This window comes from Stenella coeruleoalba (assembly GCF_951394435.1).
Source record: "Stenella coeruleoalba genome assembly, chromosome: 4".
Classification (NCBI taxonomy): domain Eukaryota; kingdom Metazoa; phylum Chordata; class Mammalia; order Artiodactyla; family Delphinidae; genus Stenella; species Stenella coeruleoalba.
This window is the reverse complement of record NC_137149.1, coordinates 131,268,573-131,287,996: the sequence shown is the minus strand read 5'-3', so window position 1 is coordinate 131,287,996 and position 19,424 is coordinate 131,268,573. Positions and strand designations below refer to the sequence as shown.

General features: G+C 38.5%; 1 protein-coding gene across 4 annotated transcripts in view; it reads left to right on the top strand.

The window, feature by feature from the left end:
* The window catches only part of BANK1 (B cell scaffold protein with ankyrin repeats 1), a 417,427-nt gene that overhangs the window by 14,126 nt on the left and 383,877 nt on the right, over nucleotides 1-19,424 (top strand). Inside the window, exons 1-2 of one of the 4 annotated variants that reach the window (XM_079920996.1) lie at nucleotides 6,859-7,298; nucleotides 7,391-7,474. The exons of 2 other annotated variants lie outside the window; for them this stretch is intronic. The gene's annotated coding sequence lies outside the window, so the exon portion shown is untranslated. Of the gene's footprint in view, nucleotides 1-6,858; nucleotides 7,299-7,390; nucleotides 7,475-19,424 lie in introns of those variants that run through there. One more of the 4 variants, XM_079920995.1, reaches the window with a different exon arrangement.

Sequence of the window (19,424 nt, the reverse complement as noted above, 5' to 3'; positions counted from 1 at the left end):
GCATCAGGGTCTCAGACAAAGAGATTAGAGCAGAGTAAGCAAACAAGAAGAACTTTGGGAGGGACGGTAAGAAACCTGATCCCACAGGACTGTGCAGACCTTCATAAGAAAGTGGCTTTCATTCCCACTCATGCGCGGAGCCAGTGGGGGACTTTGCGCAGATGAACATCATGCTTTGACTTAATTGTTTTAAAGTCTTACACAAACTACTGGATGACAGTAGACTTTGGGGGCGGGAGGCAGGTGCACAGTGGGGTAATGGGCAATAGTGAGGCACACTCTTGGGAAGCTCTTTCTGCTGAGGCAGTTGAACACTATAGTAGTTGGGTTATCTTGATGATAAGTATCTTATAGGTCAGGCCATTCAAGGTCAGCAGGAAACCTATTCTACTTGAGCAAGGGAGTGGCGACTTGCAGGAAACACGACAGCCATCCTGTTTGGAGTTCTGATGGGCCACGCTGAGCGACAATGGTAGCAGTGCTTCCAGAACTAAATAGTCACCGTTCAGTTGGTACTGGGGAGCAGAGCAGTGGTAGCTGCAGGAAGCAGAAGCACTGGTACAGTCCCTGTGGAATTGTGCATCATTCAGCAGGAAGTTGGGGGGTGATGTCTAAAGGAAAGCATGTCTAGAAGTGCTCACCGGGTAGCCGCAGTACCAGAGCAGCCTCATGTTTGGATGTATCACTATGGTTGGTTTTAGAGTCAATGGGAACAGGCATTATGGCAGGGTGATATTTTTTGTAATATTAACCAGTAATTTAGGCATCTGGAACATGCAGCATATGTCCATGCCACTCTCTCACTTTGTCCCAGCTTACCCTTCCCCCTCCCCGTGTCCTCAAGTCCATTCTCTACATCTGCATCTTTATTCCTGTCCTGCCCCTAGGTTCTTCAGAACCTTTTCTTTTTTTTTTTTAGATTCCATGTATAAGTGCTAGCATAAGGTATTTGTTTTTCTCTTTCTGACTTACTTCACTCTGTATGACAGATGCGAGGTCCATCCACCTCACTACAAATAACTCAATTTCATTTCCGTTTATGACTGAGTAATATTCTGTTGTATATATATGCCACATCTTCTTTATCCATTCATCTGTCGATGGACACTTAGGTTGCTTCCATGTCCTGGCTATTGTAAATAGTGCTGCAATGAACATTGTGGTACGTGACTCTTTTTGAATTCTGGTTTTCTCAGGGTATATGCCCAGTAGTGGGATTGCTTGGTCATATGGTAGTTCTATTTTTAGTTTTTTAAGGAACCTCCATACTCTTCTCCATAGTGGCTGTATCAATTTACATTCCCACCAATAGTGTAGGAGGGTTCCCTTATCTCCACACCCTCTCGAGCACTTACTGTTTGTAGATTTTTTCGATGATGGCCATTCTGACCAGTGTGAGGTGATACCTCATTGTAGTTTTGGTTTGCATTTATCTAATGATTAGTGATGTTGACCATCCTTTCATGTGTTTGTTAGCAATCTGTATAGCTTCTTTACGAGAAATGTCTATTTAGGTCTTCTGCCCATTTTTGGATTGGGTTGTTTGTTTTTCTGATATTGAGCTGCATGAGCTGCTTGTATATTTTGGAGATTAATCCTTTGTCAGTTGCTTCATTTACAAATATTTTCTCCCATTCTGAGGGTTGTCTTTTGGTCTTGTTTATGGTTTCCTTTGCTGTGCAAAAGATTTTAAGTTTCATTGGGTCCCACTTGTTTATTTTTGTTTTTATTTCCATTTCTCTGGGAGGTGGGTCAAAAAGGATCTTGCTGTGATTTATGTCATAGAGTGTACTGCCTATGTTTTCCTCTAAGAGTTTTATAGTGTCTGGCCTTATGTTAAGTCTTTAATCCATTTTGAGTTTATTTTTGTTTATGGTGTTAGGAAGTGTTCTAATTTCATTCTTTTACATGTAGCTGTCCAGTTTTCCCAGCACCACTTATTGAAGAGGCTGTCTTTTCTCCATTGTATATTCTTGCCTCCTTTGTCAAAGATAAGGTGACCATATGTGCATGGGTTTATCACTGGGCTTTCTATCCTGTTCCATTGGTCTATATTTCTGTTTTTGTGGCAGCACTATACTGTTTTGATTATTGTAGCTCTGTAGTATTGTCCGAAGTCCATCAGCCTGACTCCTCCAGCTCCGTTTTTCTTTCTGAAGATTGCTTTGGCTCTTCGGGGTCTTTTGTGTTCCCACACAATTGTGAAATTTTTTGTTCTAGTTCTGTGAAAAATGTCATTGGTAGTTTGATACGGATTGCACTGAAAGTGTAGATTGCTTTGAATAGTATTGTCATTTTCACAGTGTTGATCCTTCCAGTCCAAGAACATGGTATATCTCTCCATCTGTTTGTATCATCTTTAATTTCTTTCATCAGTGTCTTATAGTTTTCTGCATACAGGTCTTTTGTCTCCTTAGGTAGGTTTATTCCAAGGTATTTTATTCTTTTTGTTGCAGTGGTAAATGGGAGTATTTCCTTAATTTCTCTTTCAGATTTTTCATCATTAGTGTATAGGAATGAAAGAGGTTTCTGTGCATTAATTTTGTAACCAGCTACTTTACCAAATTCATTGATTAGCTCTAGTAGTTTTCTGGCAGCATCTTTAGGATTCTCAATGTATAGTTTCATGTCTTGTGCAAACAGTGACAGCTTTACTTCTTTTTTTCCGATTTGGATTCTTTTTATTTCTTTTTCTACTCTGATTGCTGTGGCTAAAAGTTCAAAACCTATGTTGAATAAGAGTGGTGAGAGTGGGCAACCTTGTCTTGTTCCTCGTCTTAGTGGAAATGGTTTCAGTTTTTCACCTCTGAGAGAGATGTTGGCTTTGGGTTTGTCATATATGGCTTTTATTATGATGAGGTAGGTTCCCTCTATGCCTACTTTCTGGAGAGTTTTTATCGTAAATGGGTGTTGAATTTTGTTGAAAGCTTTTTCTGTATATATTGAGATGATCATATGGTTTTTATCCTTCAATTTGTTAATATGGTGTATTACATTGATTGATTTGCATATATTGAAGAATCCTTGCATTCCTGGAATAAACTCCCCTTGATCATGGTGTATGATCCTTTTAATATGCTGTTGGATTCTGTTTGCTAGTATTTTGTTGAGGATTTTTGCATCTATGTTCATCAGTGATATTGGCCTGTAGTTTTCTTTTTGTGACATCTTTGTCTTGTTTTGGTATCAGGGTGATGGTGGCCTTGTAGAATGACTTTGGGAGTGTTCCTCTCTCTGCTATATTTTGGAAGAGTTTCAGAAGGATAGGTGTTAGCTCTTCTCTAAATGTTTGATAGAACTCGCCTGTAAAGCCATCAGGTCCTGGGCTGTTGTTTGTTGGAAGATTTTTAATCACAGTTTCAATTTCAGTGCTTGTGATACATCTGCTTATATTTTCTGTTTCTTCTTGTAGTCTTGGAAGGTTGTGGTTTTCTAAGAGTTTGTCCATTTCTTCTAGGTTGTCCATTTTATTGGCATATAGTTGCTTGTAGGAATCTCTCATGATCCTTTGTATTTCTGCAGTTCAGTTGTTACTTCTCCTTTTTTCATTTCTGATTCTGTTGATTTGAGTCTTCTCCCTTTTTTTCCTGATGAGTCTGGCTAATGGTTTATCAATTTTGTTTATCTTCTCAAAGAACCAGCTTTTACTTTTATTGATCTTTGCTATCGTTTCCTTCATTTCTTTTTCATTTATTTCTGATCTGATCCTTATTATTTCTTTCCTTATGCTAACTTTGGGGTTTTTTTGTTCTTCTTTCTCTAATTGCTTTATGTGTGGTTAAATTGTTTATTTGGGACATTTCTTGTTTCTTGAAGTAGGATAGTATTGCTATAAACTTCCCTCTTAGAACTGCTTTTGCCTCATCCCATGTGTTCCGGGTCATCGTGTTTTCCTTGTCATTTGTTTCTAGGTAGTTTTTGATTTCCTTTTTGATTTCTTCAGTGATCTCTTGGTTATTTAGTCACGTATTGTTTAGCCTCCATGTGTTTGTATTTTTTACCGTTTTTTTTTCCTGTAATTAATGTCTAGTCTCATAGCGTTGTGGTCAGAAAAGATACTTGATACGATTTCAATTTTCTTATATTTATCAAAGCTTGATTTGTGACCCGAGATATGAGCTATCCTGGAGAATGTTCCATGAGCAATTGCGAAGAACTTTTTTCTGTTGTTTTTGGATGGAATGTCCTATAAATATCAATTAAGTCCATCTTGTCTAATGTATCATTTAAAGCTTGTGTTTCCTTATTTAATTTCATTTTGGTTGATATGTCCATTGGTGAAAGTGGGGTTTTAATGTCCCCTACTATGATTGTGTTACTGTCGATTTCCCCTGTTATGGCTGTTAGCATTTGCCTTATGTATTGAGGAGTTCCTATGTTGGGTGCATAAATATTTATAATTGCTATATCTTCTCCTTGGCTTAATCCCTTGATCATTATATAATATCCTTCTTTATCTCTTGTAATAGTCTTTGTTTTAAAGTCTATTTTGTCTGATATGAGAATTGCTACTCCAGTTGTCTTTTGATTACCATTTGCATGGAATATCTTTTTCCATCCCCTTACTTTCAGTTTGTATGTGTCCCTAGGTCTGAAGTGGGTCTCCTGTAGACAGCATATATATGGGTCTTGTTTCTGTATATATTCAGGCAGTCTATGTCTTTTGTTGGAGCATTTAATCTATTTACATTTAAGGTAATTATCGATATCTACAGACCAGTAGAAACTTTACTGGAAACAAAACTCAACTTCTTACTAGAGCTTTCTTTTGTTAAAAGAAGTCTGAAAAACACCTTGTGAGCACACACTAATGTCTAGTTTGTAAATAAAGTATATGTAATAATTTCTCAAAAGGCTGTTAGCGTCAGTCCAATAAAAGATGCCTCATTCTTGCACTGGACACAAAAGATGATGTTCCTTGGAAATTTTCCAGGTAAGCTAGTTTGGAATTATGGGAAGGGCTTTCATGGCGTTAATAATACCGCCTGTTAATTCCAGGAAAGACACATTTCCCAGCTACCTCTCACCTGGCTCATCTCAAGCACATTTTTTTTCCTGAATTTCTAATTTAAGTAATTTCTTTCAAATATTTGTATGCAGCACATACAAATGCTTATGATAGGGACTTCCCTGGTGGTACAGCGGTTAAGACTCCACGCTCCCAGTGCAGGGAGCCCAGGTTCGATTCCTGGTCAGGGAACTAGATCCCGCATCCCACAACTAAGAGCCTGCATGCTGCAACTAAAGATCCTGTGTGCCGCATCTAAGACCCAGCACAGCCAAATAAATAAATATTTTTTAATGCTTATGATATAATAGTGAAAGAAAAATAAAATTCAGTCTCTGCTATGATTTCAGATTATTTACAATTCTGCCTGAATAAGGATTAAAAGGACTAAAAGAGAACATGGCAAGTCCCCTGGGATATAGAAGATTATCAGTAGACATTGATGAGTGAACTATTAATGCACACAAAAAAAGAAACAATGGTAAATTGACTATACTTAAATAAAACATATATATATATATAATAGTTAGAATGGTGATATTGTTGATAAAAGTATTCAATTTTCTTTTAAATATTATATTTATAAAATAAGTTAAAAATCAATTGGTTGGATGACATCGTTATTAAAACCCTTTATCTTCTTTATAACTTCACCCTTTTCCACACCAGAGCTGCTTTTATCCCTTTTATGGACAGTCTCTAGTGATAGAAAAGCAGATCCAAGCACTGGAAGTGTGAGAGGTGTTCAGCTGATGGACAGAATACCACATATATATCACTGCATTCTCAAATTCAATATTGGCCAATAGGATGGCCTGATTAAGGGACTATGTGATATGTTTCCAAAGAATTGTAGTCCCCCCAAATACCTGTAATTTAATACTGATGCTTCAATTTTATAGATGTGTTCTATTATTTAAGGCTTGGCCCCAAATGAATGCAAATACCTGGAGAAATAATACTTCAGGAATTCTTGGTCTTTGGAACGTTAGTGTAAATCATTTGGGTGAAGGAGAGAAAGAGAGCATGAGGATTCTGGGGGTGGAACCGGGTTTAGGAGAGGATATGTTGAAGGGAGAAAGTGGTGAAGGAAGGAGAGGAGAGAAGGCTAAGTGCCACTTCCCAGGTTCTTCCCAGAGTTCAGTCTGCTTCCAAGAAGAGTGAGTTTTATGGCTGGGTTGCTGGTGGGACCTGGAAAGGTGTTGCCACCATAGTTCAGTTGGTGAGAATATGATCAGGGATTTACAGTTGGGATGCAGCTGTGATTGGGGGTGAAAACGGTTATGTCCAAAATGCCTCGTGGTCTGTGAGATTCCTGAGCCAGTAGTGAGTCCATTGAGGGATTAGGACTTTATACATTTTCAGATGGGATTTGCAGTCATAATATGAAGGCAGGATCACAGCACAGCTGTTAAGAGAGTACTAGGAGAATATTAAGATCAAATGTCAGGGCTTTTAATACCATTTTCTGCTACAGATTATGAATCTACAAATTCCTAACCCTTCATTCTCAATAACAAAAGAAATGTCTTTGGTATTAATTGCAAGGTTTTGATTGTGCGTTACTACACAGTCTCAAAGCAATCCAAATTGTTTTCTTCTGGTGATCATTAATCTGGACTTCCTTTTTAATGATAAACATTTTACTATTAAACAGAAACAGTATGTTGGCTTTACTTGTGAGAAGTTTATACTTACCTGCTTAATTAATTATGTAACTGACCCTTGTTTGAAGTAATCAAAAATGAGACACAGACAGAACTCACACACCAAGGAGCCTGTAATAGTTGTGTTCCTGGGTTTAAAGAAAGTGAGTGAATGTGTGTGTGTGTGTGTGTGTGTGTGTGTGTGTGTGTGTGAGAGAGAGAGAGAGAGAGAGAGAGAGCGAGAGAGCATGCATTCACATATGCATGCATAAGTGTGGCTACTAGGGTGAGAAAACAAGACAGGTGTAATATATAGTAACATTTTTAAGTATTTACCATGTACCAGACATTGTTAGGTAAGTACCATTATTTTTTCTATTTCCTAGCTTATGAAACTGAACAGTTACATGAATATGTTTTTTTCTTTTAAACTATAGAAAATGAGAGATTAAAACAAAAGAAATAGGGCTTCCCTGGTGGCGCAGTGGTTGAGAGTCCGCCTGCTGATGCAGGGGGCGCGGGTTCGTGCCCCGGTCCGGGGGGGTCCCGCGTGCAGCGGAGCGGCTGGGCCGGTGAGCCATGGCCGCTGGGTCTGCGCGTCCGGAGCCTGTGCTCCGTGACGGGAGAGGCCGCAGAGGTGAGAGGTCCGTGTACCCCCAAAAAACAAAACAAAACTAAACAAGAGAAATAAGAAGGGAAAGGGAGCACCAATTCTGTCATGTCCTGTCTTTTTCAGAACTGTGTTTCAGCATGATAAAATGAAAGCAGACAGATTTTCTGGGAGCAGTAACCCTTCCCATGGTCAATATTGGAAAATTAGGTGAGCTATAAATGGATGTTGAATTGCAGGTTGACTTCTTTATCCATTTTATTTGAATCTCACAAATTGTTTGATGGTTGTTTATTTTCTTTGTAGTAGATGGTATTGTTATGACATGACGTTGAAATCCATACCAACTGAGAATGTTGTTTATAATCATGATATTTTTTAATAGAAATAGCCCAGAAAGGGTCTGAAATAAGGGACATATTGCTTTTATAGGCAAAAGAGCACCGTGTGTTAACGTAGAGCTACATTAAAAAATTACACCCCCAGACTTTGTGTCAGTTCCGAAAATGGGGCATTCAGTGAATAAATTTTGCTATTCCTTATCAAACAAGCAAGTACATAATCAGTTTGATTCCATTTCACATGCACAACACATAGCATACACACACACACACACACACACATATCTGCAAAAAAGACTATACCAAAAAATACTAAGTGGTTATTGCTGAGTGGTGAATTGATTTGTTTTCCTCTTTTTGATTGACTTTTTAAAACTGTCCACAAAAAAAAACAGGCCCCCATTTGCAATAAGAAAACTTATAGAAGTCAGTTTTAACCAATGTTTATCACACTGCTTTCAAATAAATGGTATTGTACTCAGATCTTTGAAGAAGATACAATAATGTATTAGGGAGGCTCCTGACCTGTAGAAATTATTTATTGTGGAGATAGGCATAAAAAATGAAGACCGTATGCTAGTGTCACAGATACTGATTTCTTAATAGGAAAGCAATCCCTAAGAGTTGTGTTGTTCAGGGGAGACTGAAAAGAGAAATAAAGAGATCAGACTGGCGTTAAAAGCTAGGTCCCGTCCAAGGGGACATGTGAATAGGAGGCCAGAATTTCCTGCGGGATGTAATGGCTTCCGTAAAAACATAGAGATTAGAAAGTACTATATTTATTTGAAGCTCAGAGGTGAGATTTGTGGTGAAGATAAACAGTAAGATTGGTCCCCATATGGTAGCCCTTGAACGTCAGATTAATATCTTCTCAGGGCAACCTCTTTAAGTACTTCTAACAAGCCCTTTTCACAGGGCACAGAAGCCACATAAGGCAATCCCAAAGTCTCAGAAGAGATTCCATGCTCCACTCCCCCATTCATTTTGAATTTTGTCCTTCATCCTATCTTTTTGCCATGCCTGTTTGATATTAACGTCTTGATTTCAAATTGTCTAATTTGTTTTCATCTGTAACTTCTTCAAGATACTGTTTCTTGAAACCTAAAGGCACCACAGGTTAGCAGTGCCATGCCCTCAGGACTATAACATACTGTGCGCCTGCCGAAGCCTCATTTCATCCTGGCATGCACTTGCCAAAGGAAGAAGATAAGAAAATTTGTTATTTTTTGCTATGTAATAAAATACCCCAAGGCTTAGGAGCTTAAAACAACAAATATTTATTATGACACCAGTTTCTGGGGGTCAGGAATCTGGGAGTGTCTTGGCTGGGTCGTTGTGGCTCAGGTCTCTTAGGCTGCAGGTGTTGACTGCTGTCTCTGAGGACTTCGATGAGGGCTGAAGGATCTGCTTTCAAGCCCATTCAAGTGGCCGTTGGCAGGAGCTTCGTTTCCTTGCTATGGGAGCCTCTTTCTAAGGCTGCTCACAAGTTGATGTCCCCCAAAACAAATGATCCAAGAGTGAGGGAAAAAAAGCCACCAAGGTGAAAGCCACAATGTCTTTTACAACCTAATCTCAGAATTGACATATTACCACTTCTATCTTTTTCTGTGGTCACAAATCCCTGGAACAGCATAGGAGGGAACTACACAAGACTGTGAATACCCGGAGGTGAGGATCATGGGGGACCATCATGGAGTCTGGCTACCATGGATAGTTAGGTAATGTTTCTGAATCATATTATGGTATAAACAGATGATTTACGAAGATGAGTTTGACAGCTACATGCACCATATTTGTGCATTTAACATGATGAAATGGGATCGTTAAAAAAAACAGATCTGGTCTCTTTGGCATTATTTAGTTACACTGAGAGACACATACTTCCTTGAAATACCCATTTCCAAAAGAATGGCACAATGCTATAGGCTGAAATCCCAGTTATGAAGCAAGACCTACATTGTGAAGTCTTTGTGAGCAGAGAGCTCTTCAGTGCCCCTGAGGTTGGGCAGACTCTCTTGGGAACATGGAGCAGAAGTGTGGGGTTACCGCATAGCCCCTGGAAGCATGCACTACTTCAGAGCTCCAAGCCAGGGGTCCAGACTCTCCCCTGCTGTGTGACTCTTAAGTCACACTTTCTGGCTATCTGATAAGTAACTTGAGTGCATTGGAGTAGATAAAACATTTTAATTCTCTAACAACTTGGGATGTCTTCCCTCTCTTCTCATCTAATGGTCTTTGAGGCAGAAGATTGGTCCCTGCAGAGTTTTGGCAACACAATCATGCACGCTGGAGGGCTGATAACCGGTGATTAGCCTGCCCTGGTTATTCTTTTGGCTGATGAGTTTAATCATCTTTTCTATGATTTCTGGAAATTTTCAAGGATGTGTGCATCCCAATCCAATTCCCAATTCCCACCTCAATCTGATTAGCATGTTCTTCTGTGACAGGGTTGATCCCTCCATCCAAGATCAGCACAGGGATGGACCAAAAGTTCTTTTCTGTGATTCCCCCAAAGCCTGCAGGACAAGCAGTATGCAACATGTAGTTTTCAGGAGGTTATTTAATGGGGCGGGGGAACAGGTGCTACTGTCAGCCATCACATAGCAGAGAAGACAATTTAAGATGTAAAATTTTTCTTAAAGAATTCTGCAGGGATTTCTACTACTAAGGATACTCTGACTGCAGTCTCCTACCATGTTGCTGGGCTTATTTTCTTTCCAGCTGTGGCACCATTCTCACTTCTGCTTTACCTGTTGTTATTATTCTGAAGTTCTTGATGCCTCATCCCCTCCCCTCCCTCCCCAACCCCACATTCATTGTACTTTTATTCTATATTCTCCTTCAAGACAATGCAAGGGAGACTTCTTTCGTACCCAAAGCAGCCACCAAGGTTCTTTTTCCTAAACAAAAGGCCATTTCTTCTCATATGAACTAGAGCATTCCCAAGTATGCGGAAATCCAACACAATCCACACGTGTATTACAGATCAAATTTTCTTCATTCCCAAATGCAATATAAAAGCATGAAATTACAGGCAGAATATTAAGATAAATATGGTTATTGCTCCATTATTTCTGACACTGGTACTTAAATGCTATTATTTTATTTTATTAATAATAATGTATTTAAACTACTCAAGTTCATTGGAGGTATAGCACTTTAAACATTGTACCTAGTTTGTTTGATAAAAATAAGCCTTTCTAACAGTTGACAACTCATGTAACTGCAAGTACCTAACAACTTATTCCTGTTTTGAATAATCATGCATTATTACTTTAAATACAGTGAAAGTCACTCAAAAGGAGGTAATTGGCAGTGAAATGTCATAGTACAGGTTTTTATCATTTGTTACAATAGTTCTTTTAAATGTGCAGTCACCTGTTAATATATAGCATTTATTCAGTACATTTCATTTTCAAAATACTTCATCCATATGAATTAATTTATTTCCATAAGCACTTCAGTGAAACATGAGACATATCCTCTTTTCCAGGTGGGAGTTATGAAACAGAGATAAACTGCCTAACATCATACAAAGAGAGAATTAGGACAAAGATATAAGACTTTCTACTGTATTCTAACCTCGCTTATTATAATATCTATGTAGTTTTCTTTTGAAAGAAAAGAGAAGTTGAGTCTGGAGATTACAGCTTTTCTCAGAGACAGTGATGTTGGCTTCACTCTGTGGTACTTCCTTGGATCTTTTTGGTGATATTGCTTATCCCTAACCTTCACTTTGCCTCTGTTTTATTCGTGTGGAAGAGAGTGACAGTTTTAGCTTCTCATGCCAAAATATCTGTACAGATAAACGTAAAAAAGCAAAAGCCAAGTTTAGTTATATTTTAAAGCTTCCAAAAGCATCATGGGAGACTCCCCATGACTCAAGAACTCATCAAACCAGATGAGCCCCAAACCAGAGGGGCCCTAAAGCCCAGGCTTTCATAGCTGTGTTTCTACAGAGTATGTTTTGGGTCACTGAAAATTCTCTCTTTATTTAAATGTAGATAGTTCTCCAACTATCAAAATTTAATTTTTATTGTGTAAGTAAGTGACTTGAGTGAGATGAAAGCTTATAATTGTTTTACTCAAGTAGCTAATAATTGATGATTGTTTTGAACATTTGATATATTTTTTATATTTTAAGTCAGATTACCTCACTCTTCTCTTCAGAATCCTCTGATGACTTTGCATTCCACCCAGAATAAAATGTATGCTTTTATCACAGCCTGTGAAGCCCTCCTACAGCTCTCCCTCTGCCTCTGCCTTTATTCCAGCCACACAGGCCTTCCTGCCCTTTCGTAGAAATGGGAGCACACCTTTCCTCCCCATCCTGCTTAGGGCCTGCATACTTGTTTTCCCCTCTGCTGTGATTCTCCAGCTGGCTGGCTTTTGGGTACTCTGAACTCTCCAAAGGGAGCCTGCTTGAAATGCACATTGAGCCTTGTTTCTTGACAGAAGCTTCTAATACATAGTCCTTACTTTAACAGTTACACTCATGTCTGAATGTCTAAAGGTAAGGCTATGGGTTCTTAGTGTGAACATTCATCTGGAAAGGGTAGCATTCCCATCTAGCGCTGAAAATTATATCCTTCTTAAAATTGAAAAAAGACACCCAAATTCTATAAACAATTTTCTGTGTAAAACATCTTTTGCCATAAAAATACTCTAAGGGGTTTCCTAGTTTGTCTCCAGATTCCATGAAACCTTTGCAGCTGGATCAATCGATCTCCAGCTACAAATCAGAATATTTATTGAGCTACTACTTATGTTCAGAGTGAAGAAATAAAAGCCGCAGGTCTGCCTTCAATGTTTATCCTCGTTTCAAGTTACTGTCTCTTTGGAGACATAACATAATAAAAACATAAAGAATCAAGCAAACTTCTACCTTTCCCAACGATAAATAATGTCCCAATATTCTTAAAGGTTGACTTTATCTCTAAATACCTATTAGGAATAACGTTTACCTATGCTGACACATTCAAGTGTTTGGGGCTAAAACTATTTGATACAGATTTAATGACCTTTAATAAAAATGTATTTAATCTGAATGTTTGCCTCCAGATATGGTGGTTACATTCTATCAGTGTATAAGTGTATGATATTCTGAAAATGGGAATGCAACATGGTAAAAAAGGAATATCAATTACCACATGCTCTAACTCCACAACACATGGTATGTGGACAAATGACTAGCACAGATACTTAATAAAATTTGAGTTTGCAATAGTGATAGCTTCTTATTCAGTCTTGCAAACCCCTAGGGATGCTGTAGCTGAAAACCATTTCAAGTAATGTAATGCTGCTCCACCCTTTCCTCGAAATGACTGCTGCAGTAGACCCATTAACACTACAGGTATTTATATACTGCTTTTCAAAGGACAGGCTCAGGGGATTTGTGCCAAGAGCTCACTGAATGAAATTCTACTGAGCAGCATCTTCCAGGAATTTGAGAATGTCCATTGCAGTGTGATGGATTTCATTGTTCAGTGGAGTGGAAATGCTTGCTTGGTTAATGATGTCTCTTTAAAGCAGGGCCAGATGATTGTGGAATATTTCCAGGAAACCCACCTTTAGAAACAGAAGGAAAATTCTGATGCTATTAATTAATGAGAGGAGGAGTATTCAGCTTTAATGTCTTGAGAAATTAATCCAGTACAGTTAGATCTCTCAACCTTTGTTTTTCCCATTGGGACCTTTAATCAGATCCTAGATATATCAGTAAATTGGGATTAAGAAGATGGGCTCAGACAGCCAGACTCAGTGATAAGTCTGTTATGGTCTTCTCTGAAGAGCTGAAAAGTGGAAATATTGGTATTTATTGGGTCATGCAGATAATAATGCCAGGAATCTGTTCTATAATTCATAGGTTACAAATTAAATAAACTTGTGTCTGAAACACTAGAGCACAGCATTTGCAAAGATGACAGTGGTAACCAAATTCCTCTTCTCTGGGAATCTAGAAATCTGATTTTCTTAGGCTTTTCTTTTGAACAGAGTTTTTCTCTAAAACCAAAGGAACGATTCTTTTTCTAGTAAATAGTTGTAGTTGATTTTAATAGTACTGCCTATATTTATTTTATAAAGACATTTGCTTAATAAATCAAAATGAAATTGACTTAACAATGAGTTTTGCATTGAAGACCTGCATCTGATAGGATTTCTGCTACTTCAGAGTATAGTAAGACATCTGTCTGTGATTTGATATGACCCTGGCCTGAGAATATCACGGAGATTTTGGAGGTCTTACGATTGTGCTGAATGGCCATGGGGAAGAGATAACGGTTAGGTAATGGAATGGCAAATCCAATTGGAGGGACGTCTGTAGCATAGTTTCACCATCATTCCTAGGCATTAGTTGATGTGCAGCATGAGTGAAGTTTAGCAATGTGATGACAGAGATGGGAGAGTGAAACAAAAGGCTCAGGAAAAGTCCTAGAGCTGTTTCTGTGAAATTGCATCATTTGCTCCAGGGTTTCCATTTATGTGGTCCTCATGTCATTCATTGAGTTGGGCCTCTTAAAGAGAATGGCCAGTGTAGGCAAATCCTTATCTTGCGGGGGCATCTCACGCAGTCTAGGAGAGAGCCAAGTTTCTTAGGTTTTTCCTAGTGAGGCATGCTATGGGGACTCGGGATCCCATTGAGCTTCAGCCCATAGCTGCCGCTCAATCAGATATTTCATTTGAATTCTACAATACCAAGAAAACAAATAATATTTAGTATTCCAACTTTGTTTCCTTGAAAGACAGAATGGGCCATAGGCATGTATTAGGATGCTTTCAGCCTCAAGTAACAGGAGATATATGTAACAATAAGGAAACTATAAGGAAAATCTATTATGATATGGAAGGTTTGGGGTATGGCATTTTTAATGTTGGTTAAGCTAGTAGCTTAATGACAATATCAAAGATCCAGGATTTTTCCCCCCATTTTTTCTTTTCTGCTCTGTCACTTTTAGTATGTCATCTACTTCCTTCATGGTTGCAAGGCAGTTCCGCCAGCTCAGGAATGACATCCTGCACAATATTGACAGGCCAGAAGAGAACACAGTACCTCCTTCTTTTTTTTTTTTTTAAGAGCAAGGGAGGTTTCCCCAGAAGCCTCTCAGCATTTATATTGACATATCTCATTTGACAGAATTGCACTTTTCTTCTAGTCGTAAACTACAGCAAGAGAAAAAAAAAAAATAGGTATAACTTGCTTAGACTAATCAAAGGGCCCAGAACCCGCTGAAGCTGGTCTGAGGGATGAATGGATACTGTGTAGGCTGACAGGGGGCAGTGTCGTTTGTACTTAGCTTAACAAAGAATACAGTGAAGGGTTTCTCAATCCTGGCACTTATTGACATTTTGGGCCAGGTCGTTCTTTATTGTGCGACCTGTCCTGTGCATTGGGGGATATTTAACCGTACCCCTGGCCTCTACTCAATAGATGCCAATAGCAACACACCCCCCAACTTGTGACAGCCAAATTGTATCCTCAGACAGGTGGGAGGAGGGGGTCAAAATAACGTCTCACTGAGAATGTAAATTGGTGCAGACACTATGGGGAACAGTATGGAGGTTCCTTAAAAAAATTAAAGATAGAATTGCCATATGATCCAGCAATCCCACTCCTGTACAAGTATCTGGAAAAGATGAAAACTCTAATTTGAAAAGCTACATGCACCCCAGTGTCCATAGCACTATTATTTACAATAGCCAAGACATGGAAGCAACCTAAATGTCCATGAAGTCATAAAGAAGATGTAAGATATATAATCTTATATATATGTGTGTGTGTGTGTGTGTATATATACACATATAAAATAGAATATTATTCAGCCATAGAAAAGAATGAAATAATGTCATTTGCAGTGATATGGATGGACCTAGAGATTTTCATACCAAGTGAAGTAAGTCAGACAGAGAAAGACAGATATCGTACGATGTCACTTATAAGTGTAATCTAAAAAATGATATGAATAAACTTACTTACAAAACAAATAGACTCACAGACATAGAAAACAAACTAATGGTTATCAAAGGGGAATGGGGGGAGGGATAGATTAGGCGTATGTGATTAACGGATACACACTACTATATAAATATAACAGATAAACAACAAGGACCTACTGTATAGCACAGGGAACTATATTCTATATCCTGTAATAACCTAGAATGGAAAAGAAGCCACACACACACACACACACACACACACACACACACACACACACACACACACACACACACACACACACCAGAATCGCTGTATACCTGAAAATCAACTGTATGCCTGAAAATTGTAAATCAACTATATTTCAGTTAAAAAAACTGAAAAAAAATCACCTCCCACTGAGATGCACTGCTATAGTGGGTGGACGTGAGAGAGGAAAATTGCCAATCAGTAGGCTATAGAGTGGTGACTGTAGGCTTGACCATGGGTCTGTGAGCCTGATCATATGCTGGGCTAGGTTTTGCATGAGTGACTTGAGGCCAAGTATGCCTCGTGTCTCCTCCTGAAGGCTTCTGCCTAATGTGTGGAGCTTGCTGGTCACAGATTTGAAGCTTCCCTTGACTCTCTGCAAGATGACCTGTGAGCCCTGTTGTGTATGGAAATCCTCCAGGTAGTGGTCAAAGGCAGGGAAGGTGCTGGTTCAGGGTTCAGTGGGGAAAAAGCAGAGGCTGAAGTCATGATTTCAGTGAGAAAAGCATACTCTGCGTGGGAATGTGAAGTGAGTTGATATGATGTAATTTCATTTGGCCTGCTTATCATACAAATGTCCTAGTACTTGATGAATTCTCCTAGTAAATGGTTTAAATGCTGTGGAAGGGGTGCACCTGAACTAAGGAACTTGAAAAATGGTCCTCCGAAATCAGGGCACGACCTAGAGCCCTTGGTTTGAGATACACTTAGCTGGAATTGGTAGAGTTTAAAAGTTCACATTTCTTGAGCCTGAAGGTGAAAATAGTCTCCATATTAGATAAACTGAATAGCTAAAATTAGCCAGTTATTTAGAGAGTGTTACTTCAAACTAAAGTAATTCTGTCTGCTTAGGATCCTCTCTCCCTTTATTATATTTTCTCTCTCATTTCTATAAAGGAAAGCAATTTAAACTCTACAAAATTATGGCAAATTCGAAAGAGAGACAATTCGGGGATAGAAATAAGCAAAGATATCCCTGGAGGGGAAATAAAATGGTGAAAAGGAAGTGAGGCACAAAAAATGAATAGTTGGAAGGAAGGAGAGAAGACATACGGACAGAGATATACAACAGAGTACCAATGGTACCATCCTGTGCATGATTTTTTCAGTTAATTCACAGTTTTTTAAATGTTTTTATATTTTATATGTTTTATATTTAAATGTTTTAAAATGCATTTATATTTTACAAATGATAATCCACTACATGTTTTGTGCATTGACAGTTCGGTTGATTGCTCTGTGATTTTAACATTCAATTCCGTATGGCATAGGGGATAAGAGTAGGAGTGTGAAGCAGTAACATCATCTCTTAACAGCTGTGTGACAGTGGGAAATTATCAAATTATGTAACATCTCTGTGCCTCAAATCCTGTAAAGTGAGGCTGCTAACAGAACCTAGTCCACGGGGCAGTTGTGGGCATTTTCCGAGTTATTTCAGGGTAAATTACTTATCATTCTGGCTGGCATAGAGAAAATGTTTAACAATTTTTGTTGCTGTTTTTAAAATAGTTTTTTTTTTTTTTCTTATTTTATTTTTGGCTGCGGTTGGGTCTTCTTTGCTGTGCGCGGGCTTTCTCTAGTTGTGGCTAGTGGGGGCTACTCTTTGTTGCGGTGTGTGGGCTTCTCATTGCGGTGGCTTCTCTTCCTGCGGAGCACAGGCTCTAGGCGCATGGGCTTCAGTAGTTGCAGCACGCTGGCTCAATTGTTGCGTCAGGTGGGCCCTAGAGCATAGGCTCAGTAGTTGTGGCGCACGGGCTTAGTTCCTCTGCCGCATGTGGGATCTTCCCAGACCAGGGATCAAACCCGTGTCCCCTGAATTGGCAGGCAGATTCTTCACCAATGCACCACCAGGGAAGTCCCCTAAAATATTTTCTTGATCTCTCTCTATCCAACTGATCTTGGTGCTTTTCTCAATTTAACCACTAAATTGAACTGGCTAAAGGTGTCAATCCCCCACTAATTGAACACATGCTTAGTGCTTCTCATTCTAATTCAAAACAGTGGAGAGCAATGTTGTAGTGAAAATGTCTAGATGGGAAACACTGAAAAGTTACAGAATCTACAATGATTAAATTTTGGGGTATTCAGATGTGAAGAGATAACAGAAGCTCAAGAAGGAAAACAAAATTCTGCTAATTATTTTGATAATTGAAACTGACTTTGTTCAATTATAAAAGAGTTCATATATAAAAATTATATAATGAATGAATATATATATATATTCATAAAGCCTAGTAAAACAAGTATCCATGCACTCATGATATCTTTAAAAAAAATAAAACATGCAGTGTCGTTCAAGACCCCTCTGTGCCTCTTACTAAATTTTGTGTTTATCATTCTGTTGTTTTGCTTTATAAATTTACAATATATTAGTAATCCCTAAGCAACACAGTTGTTTGGTTGTACTTTTATTTGAACTTCATATAATAGTACCTGCCCTCTATATTTTTCTGAGACTTGCTTTTCGTTAAAAATCAGCACTGTGAGCATTATGTTTTTGACATTCATCCAGGTGGGCATACAGAGATGTAGTTCATTTATTATTTTTGCTGTAAATATTTTATTGTATGACTTACCATTTCCTATTTATTTACCATTCAGTGGTCATTTGGGTTCTTTCTAGCTGTTTGCTTTCACAAAGATGCTGCAATGTATGTGTCTTTTGGAGCACATGGGCAAGAATTTTTGGAGTAGAATTACTTGGTCAAAGAATTTAAATATCTTTGTGGTTACAAAATAATGTCAGTTGTTTTCCAAAGTGAGTACACTAATTTATATTCCCACCAGTAGTGTATAAAACTTCCACTTGCTCTGTATTCTTACCAACACTTGATATTGTGAAACTTTTTAAGTTTTACAAATATGAGGTGTGATGTGCTGTCTTATTTTAGGTTTCTCTGCAGCAAATTTGAGCATTTCTAATTTTTAATTGCACTTTCATCCTTTTTTTCCTGTGAAATGCCTCTTCCTGTGTTTTGCCCATTTAAAATCACATCATTAGTCGTCTTATTGGTTTGTATGATATGTTTTTATATTTGGGAGGCTAATGCATTGCCAGTTATATGTAGATAACTAGATATCTTCACCCAAATTTTGATTTGCTTTTGATATGGCTTAAGATATCTGTGGTTGATAGGAATATTGGTGCCAGTTCTTCACTCACCTGTAATAGGGTGATATGTTCACAGCCTTTGTCCTGTAGCCATGGTTTCCCACTCCAGTGGGATTATGACACCCAATGAGATTTGAGCAGATATGATACAAGCAGAGGCATTAAATGTGCCTGTGTGGTTCAGCCTCTTGCCATCTTGTGTTCCTGCCATTCTCAACAAGAAAAGCATGCCCTGGTTTAGCTCCTGGTCCAAGGAAGATACCTGGAGCAAACACAACCCAATCCCAAGTCTGGAACCAAGCCCAAGTGATATGTAGCTTACCTGCAGACCCACATAAAAGAAAAAGAATGCTTGTAGTTATGACATTTGATTTGACATGATTTATTACACTTCATTACTACAACAGCTGAGTCAGAACTAATGGTCCAAGTCATTAATTTAATATTGCTGAATTGATCATTCCTTCCCTTTAGAGTTTGCATATTTTATGTCTTGTTTAAATCTCATTTCTTCCAAAGTCATAA